Source organism: Galeopterus variegatus, unplaced genomic scaffold (genome assembly GCF_000696425.1).
Source record: "Galeopterus variegatus unplaced genomic scaffold, G_variegatus-3.0.2 Scaffold655, whole genome shotgun sequence".
NCBI classification, from domain to species: Eukaryota; Metazoa; Chordata; class Mammalia; order Dermoptera; family Cynocephalidae; genus Galeopterus; species Galeopterus variegatus.
In genome coordinates this window covers 294,050-300,815 of record NW_007726766.1, presented here as the reverse complement: position 1 = coordinate 300,815, position 6,766 = coordinate 294,050, and the positions used below count along the sequence as shown (strand labels likewise).

Here is a 6,766-nt window from a genome sequence, read left to right as displayed (position 1 = left end):
GGCGCGGCGGGCGGCTGTCCGGGCGGCGCGGGCCTTGGCACGGGGGAGTTAACACTTCATGCTTCTCGCCTCCTCTTCTGCCTGTCTCTTTTTTATTATTATTTTTTTTCTTTCCTCCCTCACTCTCTCGCGCTCTCTCGCTCTCTCTCTTCCTCCGTGCAAAGTGCAAGACAGAGGTGCAGCCCGGCTGGAGGAAAGGGAGGGGGAGTTTAGTTCTTTCTTGCCTGTTTTTTTTTTTTTTTTAAAAGCAAAATAGCGAAGTCCTGGTGAAAGGCGAGGCAGAGAGCAAAGGGGGGGGGGGCGAGGCCGAGCCGACGAGCAGCCCGAGCTACAGCTCGAAGATGAAAAAAGATTTTAAAGCCTCTGATCCAACAAGAAGAGTTTAAGGCAATTGCTGAGTTTTATAGCACTCGTGACGTCAGGCCCAAATGGGAAATTGACTGGCACTCCGAGCCAATGGGAGGCGGCGAGAGCGGCCGCGATTAGCATAATAGTATAGAAACAAGGAAACTTTTCGGAGCTGTCAATCAGGGCCCAATCAGCTGACTGTCAGCTGGGACTGGCCGGCTTAACCCTTCCCGCCCCGCAGTCTGCCCGGGAGGAGGGAGCGAGGCCCGGCGCAAAGTTTGGTTCAAGAGGGAAAGGAGTTTTCCAGAGGGGCTTCGGGGACCCGGGCGGACCCGGGAGGATGGTTTGCTTTTCTTCGGAGCGCGAGAGAGGCCTGTCTTGAGGAGCCCCAGCTCGCCCGCCACTCAGTCTGCGGGAATTGGCTGGACTCCCCCCATCAGCCTGCCCCCCGCCCCCAGGATGGTGGATTCGCCCTGCAGCTTTTCCTCTCCGCTCCTTCTTTGGCACCCAGGTGTCTCTGCCCAGGGACCTTACTTCCCCTAACTTGGCTGTGCCGGGAGCTCAAACTTGGCCCAAACTCTTTGTTCCTCTCCCGGGTGCCCTTGCACAGGGGGGGATGCGCTGGTGTGCGGGGGTCGGGACTGCAGCGGAGGAAGCTCGTTTTGTCACCCTTTTTTAAAGGAGGTGAAATAAGTTGTTTGGGGCCATTCCGCGCGGGGACTGGCTGCCCGTTGGTGTCGCGTGCCCTCGGGGACAGTGAGCGCCTACGCGAGGTAACTACGGGAAATCTCAAAGTCAGGTCAGCCAGGTTCAGCCCTCCCGCTCCCGACTCTGGCCGGAGTTTGGCCTTTGAGATTCATATTCCTCTGTGTGTGTGTGTGTGTGTGTGTGTGTGTCTCACACACAAACCCTCGCTCACCCATTCCCTTATGAAATCTGACCCCTGTTTATCAGGGTCCAGCGCGCCCTTTGCACTTCTACGTTTCACTTAATTATTTCGGACTTGATCGTCGCAGGGGACAAGGAGGAAAAACAATACCCCAGCCCTCACCAGCTCCCTTCGAAGGGTTAAATTTTAAACCGCGGTTTCTCGGACAAGCCCGGAAACTCAGAGTGGGGGTAGGGGGGTAGGGACCGCTCCCCCCCACCCTTTACAAATGCTAATAACTAGTTCAGTTTTCTAGATCGACTCTTGTAAAGCTTATGCAAAAAAGAAAAAAAGATTGAAAGAAAAAGAAAGGAACAAACAACTCTGTTTCTAAGATTTTAAAGCGATAGGCAAGTCGGAGAAGCCGAGATTTATTTGGGGGAAAGCAATCGTGCGTGAAGCCGACCCAGCATTTGGAAGACCAGTCCGCCTGCCTGGAAGTTGGGACTGTTGATTCCTTCAATTAATGAAATGCATTTGGTGTTAATCGTATTTATTCTACTTTATGGGAGGGGGAGACTTTAGGAGGGTGCATAAAAAAAAAAAAAAAAATCTGAAAAGCCTGCAAAAGGATCGAAGAGTGAAAACTATTGTTGGACAGAGTTGGTTTTTACCTCAACAGCGCCACCTTTCGTCAAAGGTCAGTTGAAATTGATCCGTGTCCAGTTGTGTTGATGAAGTGAAAAGCTGGTTTCACAGGGTGGGAGGTGGAAAGAGGCATAGAAAGTGAGTTTGACTGCAGGGGGAGAGCCTGACCTTGTAGGAAAGGGGCCGAAGAAGAAATGCTAGCAGATGAGGGAACCATGTTTTCCCTACTGTCCCCCTTGATTGTTGACAAAGAGGCCAAGGGACAGAGACGCCCTCGAGATAGGATTCCAGCTGAGAGACCTTTGCAAGTGGATCCCATGTAACAGGGCCCCAAACCTTTTTAAAGTGCCAGGATGGATCTTCCACGGGCTTTATGGCAATATCAATAGAATTAAAGTTACTTGTAATTCAGTGATAAATGAGATGTCTCTAGTAAGTAAGATTAAGTGCAGTGCTATAAAGTTGTTTATCTGAAAAGTAATTCTCAGAAAACCTGACTTCTGACACTTAGTCATATATTAAGCCAGCTTCTTGAACATTGCACTTCAGAACGGTCTTACCCACCCGGCAGCATACTTTACTATTTATAACGAGACCTTAGGTGTCAGTCACTCGCTTCATACACAGGATTAGATCTGTGTAAATTTCTCTGATCCTGGCAGCATTCAGTTTCAGCGAACCCAGGAATCCTAATGGGAGACTCCTCAAAAGATTTGTAGGCACATCCTAATCCTAAAAGGCTAGCACTGTTGGTATTTTCCAGAAAGGAACTTTTTCTTTTCATCATTACTGCAGAGAAATTGTTTGTAAGGGTAATTTGGGTTTTGTAGGAATACTTTGTTGGAGTGGAATGAACTATGTCTATTACCAGTTTGGGAAAAAAACAAGTGAAGATTATGTCAATATTTATGCAACCTAACAGAATTGCCTTGCTTTTCTCCTTTTTAACAATATTTTACCTAGTAATGAAGTTAAGGGATTATAGTTCATGTATTCAGAGGAAAATCCACTGCTTAAGTTACATAAACATTGTGTCATTTAGCATTGTCCACAGCAATAGTTTTCTAGGTCTTTTTTTTTTTTTAAGTCACAAACGTCTGAAGTTTATATTTTGTATGTAAAATATAGATTTAACTATTTTTAAGAGTAATTAATTTTTTTGTTTATGATAATTTTTTAAATCCTTTTGCCTCACGTTTTTGTTAAAAGCTGTGAGGTATGATCCCTGACTCTCAAAAATGTATTTTTGGCCAGGAACATTGGCACTGCTACATTTATAAATAAACAACATTTTATAAACAAAGTTTGCTAATGACAAAGACCATGCCTTATAGATTCATGGCCGTGTACCTAATTGTTGCAATTACATATTATTTCTAGAAATTAAATGCCCATGTTTGGGCAGCTAAATGCATTATTATCTGCTCATCTTTTATGGTTTATTTTTGTACACTGCTGTCAAGCCATGGTATTTTTCTTTCTCTTTTTGCAAAATCTTTTATACTCCCCCATTTTCTCTTGCAAAAAAAGAGATCAGAATTATTTTTCAGATGTGTAGCAATAGTGCTCTCAGGCTTATAACTTAATTCTCACTTTTGTCCTTTTTATTTTATTATTTAGTGATTCACAGGGGTGTCTAAACATTTACAGTTCTCTGTTAGCAACATTTCTTTTATAACAATTGAGCTCTCTCAGTTTAATTAGTACTATTCAGGTTACTGATTCTGTACAATTACAGCAGGCCTCATTTCTTTATACTTCTTTGCTAACATTGTTTGTTTCACTTCTATCCAAGCCAATCTAATCCAAATACAATACGAACTGTGTTTTCTTACTGCTTAATATCCCCTTGCTATATATACTCCAGTAATCTCTGTAGAACAATACACAGTAATTTAGAAACACTGCGTTTGCCATTATTGACCAATTCAAATCAGTAGCATTAAAGTTTCTAAAAGTGATGAATATTTATAGAAGATTTTTTCAGGGGGAGGAGGACATGGGTCAAATCATATAGAAAGTTGCGAAACAGTAACATCAAAAACACAATTATAATTTCATGTCAGTACATATGTAACAACTTCATGCAAAAAGAAAAAAAAATAAAGCAGTTCATGTCCAAATTACAAAGATTAAATGCTAAAAGGAGTATATTTTTCCTGATTGTGAGTTATAGCAACTCAAGTATATCATGTAGGAATCAGACATATATAATATTAATAGAACGGGATGCCTCAAACACAGTGTCTTTGTTTATCTAGGAGCTGATTTTATGGTGCAGAACTAACCAGTGTCCACTAAATTTCACTATGAAACCAACTAAATTGATTTGAGAAAGAGTTTTTTGGAGTAACTGAATGATAAGGCATACACTGTTCTTAGGTCTAGTGTTAGATAAATCCTTTTAACAGTCTTCAGTTAGCAGGGTAAGTAAATCACAAATCACTGTTAGCAGATTCATGGAAGAAAATTAATAGAATCAGACGAGATAATCTGATAAGGGTAAAATTGCTGAGAAAACAGTCTTGCCTCATATTGGAGGATGTGAAACAACAGTCTGATTACTAGGAGTCGTTATGAATAGAAGAATTATATGTGCCAAATAATCATCAGAGTAATTCAGCATTTATTAATTCTTTTCTCTTTAAGCAATTCACAGTTGTAAGTTAAAGCCGCTCTCTCTTTGAAGACGCATCTTTTATAATTTTTATTAGAGGTAATTTATTATTTGCATTACCTGTATTTACTTCATAATTGAACATTTTGCATTCAAATTTATGTAACACATTATGCTTGAGAATATATTTCTGCCTGATTAGCATAAATAGTCACTTACCTCATGAATTACTAACAAAGTTTATCTTAAAATATAGGTTTTTTTATTAAGTGGAACACAAACATATGTACAATAAATTCTGATTTTCCGGAGCAGTTAGAAAACAATTCACATTTGGTTATGGGGAAGCAAGGGGAGGAATCACGGGGAGAAAGCAAAATATAGACAAATGCAAGCTGTAGGTTTCTTTCCAAGGGCATCCTTTAGATGGGGTGTCTGTGTGGAGTGGGGTGGGGGGGGTGCTGAACAAGGCACTGGGCTCTTCCTAAGCTGTTTCCCTGATTTACCGGGTGCCCTCTGCATGAAATGGGAATTCTGGAAACACCTATACTTGGTGATCGCTACCTTCGTGGGGACTGTGGTAGTGAGCAGAGAGCATTGACAGAATTTGGGGGTTTTATTAATTTTATTTTTATTTTGTTTGTTTATTTGTTTTTCATCTCTGCAGGATTCTTCCTTAGATCATAACACACATCATTTAATGCAGTATTTGTTTTGCACAAGAGATGTGAAAGACCCAAATGTTTTCTTGAATGAGGATGCACGGGAAGGTGTGTCAGCGTTTCCTCCAGCTCTTCTCTCTTTCTTCATCTGACAATGACACCCAGCATGGCCTGGTGAACAGGAGGTGTTTAATAAATAGTTTTGTGTACACATGAATGTTGGAGCAAAAGGACTTTTGGTTTTAGGTAATAGACACAGGTATTAAATGATGGAAATGATGGGGCCTATTTCTCTACTCTTGCCATTCCATATCCGCAGATTTCTGTGGTTTTCTTTTTTTCCTCTTTCCTTTTTCAGGGCATAGCTGTCTCCTTAGATTTTTCTTTTCCTTCAATTAGGGACTGCTTATGATTTGCTCTTCCATTGTCGTCCCTTTTGATCCTATTCACAGCTTTTACCGATAAGGGAATTTGTCTCGAAAGCATTCAACCCTTCAAAGAATTTTATTGTGGCAAACTCAGAAACGATTAAAAAAAAAAACAAAAAAACCACGAATAAAAATAGGAAGCTGATATCAGAGCAATCTTTATGCAGGTTGTATCTTTAATGCATGAAAACTCAGAGGACAAGCTCATCAGTGGTGCTACTGTGAAGTTCTGTTCACCCTTTTTTCTGTCCCAGGTAATGGCGTGGGTGGGGGCCAGATTCCTACCTCCTACCTCCTATTCAGAGGCACTAGCAGCCATTCGATCTGGGAAAGAGATGGAGTTTTAGAAAATACAGACCAAACTTAACTATTCTTGTGATTACCAGGATGAGTGTTTCAACGCCGGTGGTTTCTGAATTTGTGTGTTTCAAATTTGTTTGGCTAGGGCAAGAGGAAAGGGGTCCCTTACAGTGTATTTTATATCCTAGTTCTTGGTTGCATCATGGGTGTTGCGGAGCTTTCTCAAGTCTTCTTCTGTTCATTGAAAACACAAAACATACCCAGTGACACGCTCACAGCATGATCCATTGTGGCAGAGTGTTCCCGATCCTATGAATAATGGAAAATTGGGCTAACACCCACCCCCCAAAAATGAAAATTAAAGTCAAATTTATAAACCTCCTGCTAGTATTTTTTATTTAGTAGTTTTATAAGAGTGATACATGTTCTTTGTTACATATAAACATTTGAACAAGACAGAAATAGGAGGATATCAAACAAATGAACTGCTACTCCTTACCTCCACCCCAGTCCCTCAGTCTTGCTACGATCTGCAACAATTGGGGTGCGCGTGTGCACTTTGTGTGTGCTTTTTCCAGAATGGAGATTCTTTAACTTGAGCTCCCTTTGAAACACATCCACCTTAACAATCTCAAAAAGAGGTTTGAAGCACCTCTTTATTCTTCGTCAGAATTCACTTAATGGAATGTCAGATTGGGGGGTGTTTAGAGATATGATCTTAACACCCTCTTTACAACCAATGCATGGATCCGAGTCAGCTTTATAGCACCCTGACTGGTGAGTTGGCAGCACTCAGTGTCAACTTCACTAGGTACAGCAGACACAGTGTCTGGGCTCACGACTATTGGGGGCCCACAAAGACGTTTTAATTTCTCTTAAAATCAGGAGAAAAGAA

The 6,766-nt window shown here is 41.5% G+C and overlaps 1 long non-coding RNA gene across 2 annotated transcripts; it reads left to right on the top strand.

Moving 5' to 3' along the window:
- Positions 1-1,817: 1,817 nt before the first annotated feature.
- On the top strand, positions 1,818-5,360 carry LOC103589136. Of its 2 annotated transcripts, XR_550365.1 has the most exons (3): positions 1,818-1,916; positions 4,514-4,580; positions 5,149-5,360. It is a non-coding gene; the product is annotated as an uncharacterized LOC103589136 (long non-coding RNA). The 2 variants fall into 2 exon arrangements; XR_550366.1 differs by lacking the exon at positions 4,514-4,580.
- The last annotated feature ends 1,406 nt before the right edge of the window (positions 5,361-6,766 follow it).